This window comes from Anomaloglossus baeobatrachus, chromosome 4 (genome assembly GCF_048569485.1).
Source record: "Anomaloglossus baeobatrachus isolate aAnoBae1 chromosome 4, aAnoBae1.hap1, whole genome shotgun sequence".
Classification (NCBI taxonomy): Eukaryota; Metazoa; Chordata; class Amphibia; order Anura; family Aromobatidae; genus Anomaloglossus; species Anomaloglossus baeobatrachus.
Genome location: NC_134356.1, coordinates 659733337 through 659748109, shown reverse-complemented (window position 1 = coordinate 659748109; position 14773 = coordinate 659733337). Strand labels below are relative to the sequence as shown.

The following is a 14773-nucleotide window of genomic DNA, read 5'->3' as shown; positions in this document are numbered from 1 at the left end:
ATGTACAAGAATATAACTACTATAATTCTGCCCCCTGTGTACAAGTATATAACTACTATAATACTGCCCCCTGTGTACAAGAATATAACTACTATAATACTGCCCCTATGTACAAGAATATAACTACTATAATACTGCCCCCTATGTACAAGAATATAACTACTATAATACTGCCCCCTATGTACAAGAATATAACTATTATAATACTGCCCCCTGTGTACAAGAATATAACTACTATAATACTGCCCCATGTGTACAAGAATATAACTACGATAATACTGCCCCCTGTGTACAAGAATATAACTACTATAATACTGCCCCTATGTACAAGAATATAACTACTATAATACTGCCCCCTGTGTACAAGAATATAACTACGATAATACTGCCCCCTGTGTACAAGAATATAACTACTATACTACTGCCCCTATGTACAAGAATATAACTACTATAATACTGCCCATATGTACAAGAATATAACTACTATAATACTGCCCCTGTGTACAAGAATATAACTACTATAATACTGCCCCATATGTACAAGAATATAACTAATATAATACTGCCCCCTGTGTACAAGAATATAACTACTATAATACTGCCCCCTGTGTACAAGAATATAACTACTATAATACTGCCCATATGTACAAGAATATAACTACTATAATACTGCCCCCTGTGTACAAGAATATAACTACTATAATACTGCCCCCTGTGTACAAGAATATAACTATTATAATACTGCCCCTATGTACAAGAATATAACTACTATAATACTGCCCCTATATACAAGAATATAACTACTATAATACTGCCCCTATGTACAAGAATATATCTACTATAATACTGCCCCTATGTATAAGAATATAACTGCTATAATGCTGCTCCTATGTACAAGAATATATCTACTATACTACTGCCCCTATGTACAAGAATATATCTACTATAATACTGCCCCTATGTATAAGAATATAACTGCTATAATGCTGCTCCTATGTACAAGAATATATCTACTATTCTACTGCCCCCTATGTACAGGAATATAACTACTATAATACTGCCCCTATGTACAAGAATATAACTACTATAATACTGCCCCCTATGTACAAGAATATATCTACTATAATACTGCCCCCTATGTATAAGAATATAACAACTATAATGCTGCTCCTATGTACAAGAATATAACTACTATAATACTGCCCCCTGTGTACAAGAATATAACTACTATACTACTGCCCCTATGTACAAGAATATAACTACTATAATACTGCCCATATGTACAAGAATATAACTACTATAATACTGCCCCCTGTGTACAAGAATATAACTACTATAATACTGCCCCCTGTGTACAAGAATATAACTACTATAATACTGCCCCCTGTGTACAAGAATATAACTACTATAATACTGCCCATATGTACAAGAATATAACTACTATAATACTGCTCCCTGTGTACAAGAATATAACTACTATAATACTGCCCCCTGTGTACAAGAATATAACTATTATAATACTGCCCCTATGTACAGGAATATAACTACTATAATACTGCCCCTATATACAAGAATATAACTACTATAATACTGCCCCTATGTACAAGAATATATCTACTATAATACTGCCCCTATGTATAAGAATATAACTGCTATAATGCTGCTCCTATGTACAAGAATATATCTACTATTCTACTGCCCCCTATGTACAGGAATATAACTACTATAATACTGCCCCTATGTACAAGAATATAACTACTATAATACTGCTCCTATGTACAAGAATATAACTACTATAATACTGCTCCCTATGTATAAGAATATAACTACTATAATACTGCCCCCTATGTACAGGAATATAACTACTATAATACTGCCCCTATGTACAAGAATATAACTACTATAACACTGCTCCTATGTACAAGAATATAACTACTATAATACTGCCCCTATGTACAAGAATATAACTACTATAACACTGCTCCTATGTACAAGAATATAACTACTATAATACTGCTCCCTATGTATAAGAATATAACTACTATAATGCTGCTCCTATGTACAAGAATATAACTACTATAATACTGCCCCCTGTGTACAAGAATATAACTACTATACTACTGCCCCTATGTACAAGAATATAACTACTATAATACTGCCCATATGTACAAGAATATAACTACTATAATACTGCCCCCTGTGTACAAGAATATAACTACTATAATACTGCCCCCTGTGTACAAGAATATAACTACTATAATACTGCCCCCTGTGTACAAGAATATAACTACTATAATACTGCCCATATGTACAAGAATATAACTACTATAATACTGCTCCCTGTGTACAAGAATATAACTACTATAATACTGCCCCCTGTGTACAAGAATATAACTATTATACTACTGCCCCTATGTACAAGAATATAACTACTATAATACTGCCCATATGTACAAGAATATAACTACTATAATTCTGCCCCCTGTGTACAAGTATATAACTACTATAATACTGCCCCCTGTGTACAAGAATATAACTACTATAATACTGCCCCTATGTACAAGAATATAACTACTATAATACTGCCCCCTATGTACAAGAATATAACTACTATAATACTGCCCCCTATGTACAAGAATATAACTATTATAATACTGCCCCCTGTGTACAAGAATATAACTACTATAATACTGCCCCATGTGTACAAGAATATAACTACGATAATACTGCCCCCTGTGTACAAGAATATAACTACTATAATACTGCCCCTATGTACAAGAATATAACTACTATAATACTGCCCCCTGTGTACAAGAATATAACTACGATAATACTGCCCCCTGTGTACAAGAATATAACTACTATACTACTGCCCCTATGTACAAGAATATAACTACTATAATACTGCCCATATGTACAAGAATATAACTACTATAATACTGCCCCCTGTGTACAAGAATATAACTACTATAATACTGCCCCCTGTGTACAAGAATATAACTATTATAATACTGCCCCTATGTACAAGAATATAACTACTATAATACTGCCCCTATATACAAGAATATAACTACTATAATACTGCCCCTATGTACAAGAATATATCTACTATAATACTGCCCCTATGTATAAGAATATAACTGCTATAATGCTGCTCCTATGTACAAGAATATATCTACTATACTACTGCCCCTATGTACAAGAATATATCTACTATAATACTGCCCCTATGTATAAGAATATAACTGCTATAATGCTGCTCCTATGTACAAGAATATATCTACTATTCTACTGCCCCCTATGTACAGGAATATAACTACTATAATACTGCCCCTATGTACAAGAATATAACTACTATAATACTGCCCCCTATGTACAAGAATATATCTACTATAATACTGCCCCCTATGTATAAGAATATAACTACTATAATGCTGCTCCTATGTACAAGAATATAACTACTATAATACTGCCCCCTGTGTACAAGAATATAACTACTATACTACTGCCCCTATGTACAAGAATATAACTACTATAATACTGCCCATATGTACAAGAATATAACTACTATAATACTGCCCCCTGTGTACAAGAATATAACTACTATAATACTGCCCCCTGTGTACAAGAATATAACTACTATAATACTGCCCCCTGTGTACAAGAATATAACTACTATAATACTGCCCATATGTACAAGAATATAACTACTATAATACTGCTCCCTGTGTACAAGAATATAACTACTATAATACTGCCCCCTGTGTACAAGAATATAACTATTATAATACTGCCCCTATGTACAGGAATATAACTACTATAATACTGCCCCTATATACAAGAATATAACTACTATAATACTGCCCCTATGTACAAGAATATATCTACTATAATACTGCCCCTATGTATAAGAATATAACTGCTATAATGCTGCTCCTATGTACAAGAATATATCTACTATTCTACTGCCCCCTATGTACAGGAATATAACTACTATAATACTGCCCCTATGTACAAGAATATAACTACTATAATACTGCTCCTATGTACAAGAATATAACTACTATAATACTGCTCCCTATGTATAAGAATATAACTACTATAATACTGCCCCCTATGTACAGGAATATAACTACTATAATACTGCCCCTATGTACAAGAATATAACTACTATAACACTGCTCCTATGTACAAGAATATAACTACTATAATACTGCCCCTATGTACAAGAATATAACTACTATAACACTGCTCCTATGTACAAGAATATAACTACTATAATACTGCTCCCTATGTATAAGAATATAACTACTATAATGCTGCTCCTATGTACAAGAATATAACTACTATAATACTGCCCCCTGTGTACAAGAATATAACTACTATACTACTGCCCCTATGTACAAGAATATAACTACTATAATACTGCCCATATGTACAAGAATATAACTACTATAATACTGCCCCCTGTGTACAAGAATATAACTACTATAATACTGCCCCCTGTGTACAAGAATATAACTACTATAATACTGCCCCCTGTGTACAAGAATATAACTACTATAATACTGCCCCATATGTACAAGAATATAACTACTATAATACTGCTCCCTATGTATAAGAATATAACTACTATAATACTGCTCCCTATGTATAAGAATATAACTACTATAATACTGCCCCTATGTACAAGAATATAACTACTATAACACTGCTCCTATGTACAAGAATATAACTACTATAATACTGCCCCTATGTACAAGAATATAACTACTATAACACTGCTCCTATGTACAAGAATATAACTACTATAATACTGCTCCCTATGTATAAGAATATAACTACTATAATGCTGCTCTTATGTACAAGAATATAACTACTATAATACTGCCCCCTGTGTATAAAAATATAACCACTATAATACTGCCCCCTGTGTACAAGAATATAACTACTATAATACTGCCCCCTGTGTACAAGAATATAACTATTATAATACTGCCCCCTATGTACAAGAATATAACTACTATAATACTGCCCCCTATGTACAAGAATATAACTACTATAATACTGCCCCTATGTACAAGAATATATCTACTATAATACTGCCCCTATGTATAAGAATATAACTGCTATAATGCTGCTCCTATGTACAAGAATACAACTACTATAATACTGCCCCTATGTACAAGAATATATCTACTATAATACTGCCCCTATGTATAAGAATATACAGTTAGGTCCAGAAATATTTGGACAGTGACACAATTTTCGCGAGTTGGGCTCTGCATGCCACCACATTGGATTTGAAATGAAACCTCTACAACGGAATTCAAGTGCAGATTGTAACGTTTAATTTGAAGGTTTGAACAAAAATATCTGATAGAAATTGTAGGAATTGTCACATTTCTTTACAAACACTCCACATTTTAGGAGGTCAAAAGTAATTGGACAAATAAACCAAACCCAAACAAAATATTTTTATTTTCAATATTTTGTTGCGAATCCTTTGGAGGCAATCACTGCCTTAAGTCTGGAACCCATGGACATCACCAAACGCTGGGTTTCCTCCTTCTTAATGCTTTGCCAGGCCTTTACAGTCGCAGCCTTCAAGTCTTGCTTGTTTGTGGGTCTTTCCGTCTTAAGTCTGGATTTGAGCAAGTGAAATGCATGCTCAATTGGGTTAAGATCTGGTGATTGACTTGGCCATTGCAGAATGTTCCACTTTTTTGCACTCATGAACTCCTGGGTAGCTTTGGCTGTATGCTTGGGGTCATTGTCCATCTGTTCTATGAAGCACCATCCGATCAACTTTGCGGCATTTGGCTGAATCTGGGCTGAAAGTATATCCCGGTACACTTCAGAATTCATCCGGCTACTCTTGTCTGCTGTTATGTCATCAATAAACACAAGTGACCCAGTGCCATTGAAAGCCATGCATGCCCATGCCATCACGTTGCCTCCACCATGTTTTACAGAGGATGTGGTGTGCCTTGGATCATGTGCCGTTCCCTTTCTTCTCCAAACTTTTTTCTTCCCATCATTCTGGTACAGGTTGATCTTTGTCTCATCTGTCCATAGAATACTTTTCCAGAACTGAGCTGGCTTCATGAGGTGTTTTTCAGCAAATTTAACTCTGGCCTGTCTATTTTTGGAATTGATGAATGGTTTGCATCTAGATGTGAACCCTTTGTATTTACTTTCATGGAGTCTTCTCTTTACTGTTGACTTAGAGACAGATACACCTACTTCACTGAGAGTGTTCTGGACTTCAGTTGATGTTGTGAACGGGTTCTTCTTCACCAAAGAAAGTATGCGGCGATCATCCACCACAGTTGTCATCCGTGGACGCCCAGGCCTTTTTGAGTTCCCAAGTTCACCAGTCAATTCCTTTTTTCTCAGAATGTACCCGACTGTTGATTTTGCTACTCCAAGCATGTCTGCTATCTCTCTGATGGATTTTTTCTTTTTTTTCAGCCTCAGGATGTTCTGCTTCACCTCAATTGAGAGTTCCTTAGACCGCATGTTGTCTGGTCACAGCAACAGCTTCCAAATGCAAAACCACACACCTGTAATCAACCCCAGACCTTTTAACTACTTCATTGATTACAGGTTAACGAGGGAGACGCCTTCAGAGTTAATTGCAGCCCTTAGAGTCCCTTGTCCAATTACTTTTGGTCCCTTGAAAAAGAGGAGGCTATGCATTACAGAGCTATGATTCCTAAACCCTTTCTCCGATTTGGATGTGAAAACTCTCATATTGCAGCTGGGAGTGTGCACTTTCAGCCCATATTATATATAGAATTGTATTTCTGAACATGTTTTTGTAAACAGCTAAAATAACAAAACTTGTGTCACTGTCCAAATATTTCTGGCCCTGACTGTAACTACTATAATGCTGCTCCTATGTACAAGAATATAACTACTATAATACTGCCCCTATGTACAAGAATATAACTACTATAATACTGCCCCTATGTACAAGAATATAACTGCTATAATACTGCCCCCTATGTACAAGAATATAACTACTATAATACTGCCCCTATGTACAAGAATATAACTGCTATAATACTGCCCCCTATGTACAAGAATATATCTACTATAATACTGCCCCCTATGTATAAGAATATAACTACTATAATACTGCTCCCTATGTACAAGAATATAACTACTATAATGCTGCTCCTATGTACAAGAATATAACTACTATAATACTGCTCCTATGTACAAGAATATAACTACTATAATACTGCCCCTATGTACAAGAATATAACTACTATAATACTGCCCCTATGTACAAGAATATATCTACTATAATACTGCCCCCTATGTATAAGAATATAACTACTATAATGCTGCTCCTATGTACAAGAATATAACTACTATAATACTGCCCCTATGTACAAGAATATAACTACTATAATACTGCCCCCTATGTACAAGAATATAACTACTATAATACTGCCCCCTATGTACAAGAATATAACTACTATAATACTGCTCCTATGTACAAGAATATAACTACTATAATGCTGTTCCTATGTACAAGAATATAACTACTATAATACTGCCCCTATGTACAAGAATATAACTACTATAATACTGCCCCCTATGTACAAGAATATAACTACTATAATACTGCCCCCTATGTACAAGAATATAACTACTATAATACTGCCCCCTATGTACAAGAATATAACTACTATAATACTGCCCCCTATGTACAAGAATATAACTTCTATAATGCTGCTCCTATGTACAAGAATATAACTACTATAATACTGCCCCCTATGTACAAGAATGTAACTGCTATAATGCTGCTCCTATGTACCAGGAGGCTGCACTGTGCATTTTGGCTCAGGTCTACACTATTTTCATCTAGATCTCTTTGGGTTGCCGGCACCTCGCGCACACTGACTGCTCTGTCATGTTGTAAGGTCACATACCTGCTTAGGGAGAAACTTGTCGCTGACAGTTGTATGCAGCACAGTGTGTCTCTGAATTACATTGTGACAAGAGTGAGTAACCCAGACACGGCTATACATAGACGTCCTATATACACAGTGAACATTTGTAGAATTAGTAAGGAGTAAATGAAGCAATCCGCTGTCACCTCTGGCCGCTCTGCAGGAGCAATGAGCAGAAGCAGAGCCTGTACTGAACTCAGAGCATTTTAGTTTCCTGAAGAGGTAGTGTTTATTGCTTGCTGCTCCTGATATTAAATCATGTTGTAGTTATTAATTATTTAAAAGGTTGATATTCATTTTCAGCCATTTTTTTATACACGATATTACCTTCTACTGAGGAGGAGAGTGACATAAAAAGATCAGGTAGTTTTCCTTTGGCTGTGCTGAAAGGAGCTGTATAAGAAATATTTAGGAAATAAATACTGTACATTATAATACTGCTGATGTGGAGTTTAATTCGGTATTATACTCCAGAGCTGCACTCGCTATTCTGTTGGTGTAGTCACTATGTACATACATTACATTATTTATCCTGTACTGATCCTGAGTTATATCCTGTATTATACCCCAGAGCTGCACTCATTCTGCTGGTGCAATCACTGTGTACATACATTACTGATCCTGTACTGATCCTGAGTTACCTCATGTATTATACTCCAGAGCTGCACTCACTATTCTGCTGGTGCCGTCACAGTGTACATGCATTACATATCCTGAGTTACATCCTGTATTATCCTCCAGAGCTGCACTCACTATTCTGTTGGTGCAGTCATTCTGCACATACATTACATTATCCTGTGCTTATCCTGAGTTACATCCTGTATTATACTCCAGAGCTGCACTCACTATTCTGCTGGTGGAGTCACTGTGTACATACATTACATTACTTATCCTGTACTGATCCTGAGTTACCTCCTGTATTATACTCCAGAGCTGCACTCACTATTCTGCTGGTGCAGTCACTGTGTACATACATTACTGATCCATTCCTGACTCATTACGTCCTGTATTGTACTCCAGAGCTGCACTCACTTCTCTGCAAACAGACTCTGAGACTGTGAGAAAATATGAAATATTAAATACTGAATTGTGCATGCAGCTCTGGAGTGAACACCTTAAAATCCGCAGTTTCTGGCAGTCTGCATCAGTTCATTAGAGTGCAGTTGATAAATAATTAAAGAGTTTTCGTGTGCGATAGTCAGAAGCTTCCAGCATCGACTCCATCCATCCAAGCTACTGCAGTCAGAGCTTCTGGCCCACTTTGCTTTGCTCATGTGTCCCTTTCTAGCAGGGGCGTAACTACATAAGGTGCAGGGGTCACACTCGGGCCTTTGGAACCTAACGGGCCCTAAAAGAACAATAGAGTTAAAGATGTGCAATAATTGGAGTCCATGAGCTTAACGTTATGCCACTGCTTCCTACTATGGATGATGTTTTCCCTATGAACCAAGATTTATCCAAGGCAGCTCACTGATTGTTTGCTCTTGACTCCTTTTTACCTGTTCCTTATTCTTCACTATTTCCTTATATTTTTCAGACGCTTTTCAGAATGACTCTGAGTCTGATTCTCACGGTGACTCTGATTGGAAAAAAGTGACTTTTTTTCAGAGATTTGTGGCTAAAACTGAGGCAGTGTGTAATGTCATAACGAACAGCTGACTTAAATGACGGGGGCGCCTTGTGGCTACAATGGGGCACTCTGGCTGTAAGGATTGCCCTATTTTGGATTAATATGGGGGCACTCTGGCTGTAAGGATTGCCCTATTTTGGATTAATATGGGGGCACTCTGGCTGTAAGGATTGCCCTATTTTGGAATAATATGGGGACACTCTGGCTGTAAGGATTGCCCTATTTTGGATTAATATGGGGGCACTCTGGCTGTAAGGATTGCCCTATTTTGGATTAATATGTGGGCACTCTGGCTGTAAGGATTGCCATATTTTGGATTAATATGTGGGCACTCTGGCTGTAAGGATTGCCCTATTTTGTATTAATATGAGGGCACTCTGGTTGTAAGGATTGCCCTATTTCGTATTAATATGAGGGCACTCTGGTTGTAAGGATTGCCCTATTTTGGATTAATAATGGGCACTCTGGCTGTAAAGATTTCCCTGTTTTGGATTAATATGGGGGCACTCTGGCTGTAAGGATTGCCCTGTTTTGGATTAATATGGGGGCACTCTGGCTATAAGGATTGCCCTATTTTGGATTAATATGGGGACACTCTGGCTGTAAAGATTGCCCTGTTTTGGATTAATATGGGGGCACTCTGGCTGTAAGGATTGCCCTGTTTTGGATTAATATGGGGGCACTCTGGCTATAAGGATTGCCCTATTTTGGATTAATATGGGGACACTCTGGCTGTAAAGATTGCCCTATTTCGTATTAATATGAGGGCACTCTGGTTGTAAGGATTGCCCTATTTTGGATTAATATGGGGGCGCTCTGGTTGTAAGGATTGCCCTACTTTGGATTAATATGGGGCACTCTGGCTGTAAAGATTGCCCTGTTTTGGATTAATATGGGGGCACTCTGGCTGTAAGGATTGCCCTGTTTTGGATTAATATGGGGGCACTCTGGCTATAAGGATTGCCCTATTTTGGATTAATATGGGGACACTCTGGCTGTAAAGATTGCCCTGTTTTGGATTAATATGGGGGCACTCTGGCTGTAAGGATTGCCCTGTTTTGGATTAATATGGGGGCACTCTGGCTGTAAGGATTGCCCTGTTTTGGATTAATATGGGGGCACTCTGGCTGTAAAGATTGCCCTATTTTGGAATAATATGTGGACACTCTGGCTGTAAGGATTGCCCTATTTTGGATGAATATGGGGGCACTCTGGCTGTAAGGATTGCCCTATTTTGGATTAATATGGAGGCACTCTGGCTCTAAAGATTGCCCTATTTTGGAATAATATGGGGACACTCTGGCTGTAAGGATTGCCCTATTTTGGATTAATATGGGGGCACTCTGGCTGTAAGGATTGCCCTATTTTGGATTAATATGGGGGCACTCTGGCTGTAAGGATTGCCTTATTTTGTATTAATATGAGGGCACTCTGGGTGTAAGGATTGCCCTATTTTGGATTAATATGGGTGCTCTCTGGCTGTAAGGATTGCCCTATTTTGGATTAATATGGGGGCACTCTGGCTGTAAAGATTGCCCTATTTTGGAATAATATGGGGATACTCTGGCTGTAAGGATTGCCCTACTTTGGATTAATATGGGGCACTCTGGCTGTAAAGATTGCCCTGTTTTGGATTAATATGGGGGCACTCTGGCTGTAAGGATTGCCCTGTTTTGGATTAATATGGGGGCACTCTGGCTATAAGGATTGCCCTATTTTGGATTAATATGGGGACACTCTGGCTGTAAGGATTGCCCTATTTTGGATTAATATGGGGGCACTCTGGCTGTAAGGATCGCCCTATTTTGGATTAATATGGGGGCACTATGGCTGTAAGGATCGCCCTATTTTGGATTAATATGGGGGCACTATGGCTGTAAGGATTACCCTATTTTGGATTAATATGGGGGCACTCTGGCTGTAAGGATTGCCCTATTTTGGATTAATATGGGGGCACTCTGGCTGTAAGGATTGCCCTATTTTGGATTAATATGGGGGCACTCTGGCTGTAAGGATCGCCCTATTTTGGATTAATATGGGGGCACTATGGCTGTAAGGATTACCCTATTTTGGATTAATATGGGGGCACTCTGGCTGTAAGGATTGCCCTATTTTGGATTAATATGGGGCACTCTGGCTGTAAGGATTACCCTATTTTGGATTAATATGGGGGCACTCTGGCTGTAATAAGCATTGAACCAGCAATAGGGCACTGTAGCTGCGCCGACAGTCCTGTTTAGGATTGTTTTGGTGACACTGTGTCGCCAATTGAACATAATGGTAATTTCGGGAGTTCCTCTATGGAGGTACATTTGCCTATGAAAAAAAAGGTGTACAGCACGTAGAGCCTTATATAAAATGGCCACACACCTTAGGTATTGTATCGCTATTGTATCGCTATTGTATCGCTGTTTACAAACAGTGTTTCCTTAGCGTCTGCTTTGTGCTTTGTTCCCCAGACTGCAAGCTTCCCGACTCTACCCATGTACGCAAACAAAACGTGAGCGCAGGCGGTTACCAGGAGGTGAGGAGGAAACACGCCTGACGGAGGATCACACCACTCCGCAGCTCGGCCCCTTCCTGCTGCAGAAAGAGATAGGAAGGAAATATTTACAATACGAGCGGGATCACTTCATTCCATAGACAAGCACAGCAGTGGGCACGCAGGAAGCCCATCGATGTGCCTAAAAGTCTGAACTGAATGCTAGGTAATCACTCGAGTACTGGTCAGACTTAAGAAACTGGTAGGGGTTGTAGGAGAATAGACAACAAGGTTGCTTTTTTTTTTCCCCAGAAACAGCGCCCCTCATATCCATAGGCTTTGTCAGGTATTGCATCTGAATACCACAATTGCCACAATGACGACACCATTGGGTTCTTATTTCTGAGATCAGGGATCAGAAGTACCATAAGCTGGTATTACATGGAAACCATGAGCCACCAGCCCATTGGCCACCAACGATGATAGGTGACATACAGTGTGTCCACCCATATCCTGTCCACCGCCATTAATGTGAGAACGGCGGCAGCTATAGGCATAGAAGTGGTGTCTAGGTATAGTAAAGTAGCCATGTGCTACGCAATGAAACCACCTATATATAGCGCCACCTGGTGGAAAACAACAAAGTTAGAATTTTTATCTCAAAAACGGAACGAGATAGAGAAAAAAAGTGAATTACAAAGTTGCAGGGCATCATCAATTCAATACGAATCGACACCTTGCATACAGAAATGCTATGATTAGAACACGTAAAACGCGCGTACGTATGATCAAGATCTCCAAAATGGAGACGTTGCGAGACGCGGACTAATGGAGCACTTAACCGTCACTAAGCTCAGTAATGGGAATCGTGACCAAGGGGGATGGAGAGGAAAGACACGTCCCCCCATTAGTTACAACGGATGGGAAATTAAAACGCTCGGCTTACATGAATTGGCCAAAAATCATGAAACAACAACAAAATATTAGTGACAAACAATAATGAGCACAAATAAAGAACATAAAATACAAAAAGGTGGGAGAGGGGAGATTTTTTTCTCTCGCCCCCCAAACAATTCTTGTAAGCCGACCATACGTACGCGCGTTTTACACGTTCCAATCATAGCATTTCTGTATGCAAGGTGTCGATTCATATTGAATTGATGATGCCCTACAACTTTGTTATTTGCTTTTTTCTCTATCTCGTTCCGTTTTCGAGATAAAAATGCTAACTCCGTTGTTTTCCACCAGGTGGCGGTATAGGTGGTTTCATTGGGTAGCGCATGGCTACTTTACTATACCTAGACACCACTTCTATGCCTATAGCTGCCGCCGTTCTCAAGTTAATGGCGGTGGACAGGATATGGGTGGACACACTGAATATAAGGTAGGCGTTCCAAATGTGTTATCTTATAGCCCCTTTAATGAGTACTGAATCGCCTGTAAGCATTAGGGAAGCCCCATAGCAGTAGTAGTGTCCAAGTGGAGTGGTTATCAAGTGTGAACACAGATTTAGTCATCATTACGTAAGATACAAGCACAAGTGACGGCACCGCCGCCTGCCTCACTTTTCTCCCTGTAAAGTACAGATGTGGTAATACCTCCTATTAATAGCACTGCAGATTCCAGCAGCCGTCCCTTCTTATGTACAGTAAGTGCTCTTGTGGGGCTGTGCAATCCCCTCCTTATACAGAGGGGAAATACAGATCATAGCACACGGCGGAAACCTGATCTCCAGCCGGATGTGGGCTCATTGCCAAATTATTCCTGTCATAAGGCTGCGTCATTGTGTTCTGTACAATCTGACTGTGGACACCTATTTTCTATGGAAAGTATTTAAAGGGAATCTGTCAGCAGGATTTTGGCAGAGACCCTGATTCCAGTAGTTTGTAATTTACTAAGCTACTTCCTACAGTTTTGATAAAACGTTTTATCTGCAGTTTGCTGAATTCTGAGCTCTGTATAACTCCATCCACACCACTGATTGGCCGCTTTTTGCCTATGCATAGTGTACACAGAAATCTGGCAGTGTATACTGTGCATAGGCAGAAAGCCGACAATCAGCGGTGGAGGCGGGGTTATACAGATCTCATGAATACAGAGGACTACATGCCAGCAGGGTTTACTAGTCGTTTAATGATAATCTCCTGCTGATAAACAGTAAGTGACACATTGCCGGAATCAGTGTCGCTGCAATTAGATTATGCTGCTCTCAGATTAGGTAGCAAAACCCTGGTGATAGATTCCCTGTAAGTCCACTATATTACTATAATACCATAATAATGACCCTCGGGTCCTGTTCTGCTGTGAGTGTTAGCCAAGGGTCATGCAACTGTGATCTGGATCTTGCGAGCAGATCCCAGCTGCGGAGAAGAAGTTGACAGCACTTTCTCGCCGTATATCGCACTGCACTCTGATGACATCAGAGTGCAGTCTGATGTTTCACATGCTCCAAAGTCATGTATGATTCCGTGTGAGCCGATATTCGCTGCCAAACGCAGCGTGCAGCGGTTCTTTTCTCATACCGATATGGCATGAGAAAAGAATTGCAGATGGATTAAGACTGGTGTGAGTGCAATCCGATGTTTTTTTCAGATTGCACTCGTCTGTGTTAATTGCAAGTGGAACCAAGCCCTAAGGCCCCGTGCCCACGGAAGAAACTAACCGCGGGTTTTGCCAGGGAAAACCCGCAGATTT

At 39.0% G+C, this 14773-nt stretch overlaps 1 long non-coding RNA gene across 2 annotated transcripts in view; it reads right to left on the bottom strand.

Moving 5' to 3' along the window:
* LOC142304293 (uncharacterized) overlaps positions 1-13757 on the bottom strand; it is a 41178-nt gene extending 27421 nt beyond the window's left edge. Inside the window, exon 1 of one of the 2 annotated variants that reach the window (XR_012753083.1) lies at positions 13678-13757. This is a non-coding gene — a long non-coding RNA (uncharacterized LOC142304293). Of the gene's footprint in view, positions 1-7946; positions 8105-13677 lie in introns of those variants that run through there. The other variant, XR_012753082.1, reaches the window with a different exon arrangement.
* Positions 13758-14773: the final 1016 nt, after the last annotated feature.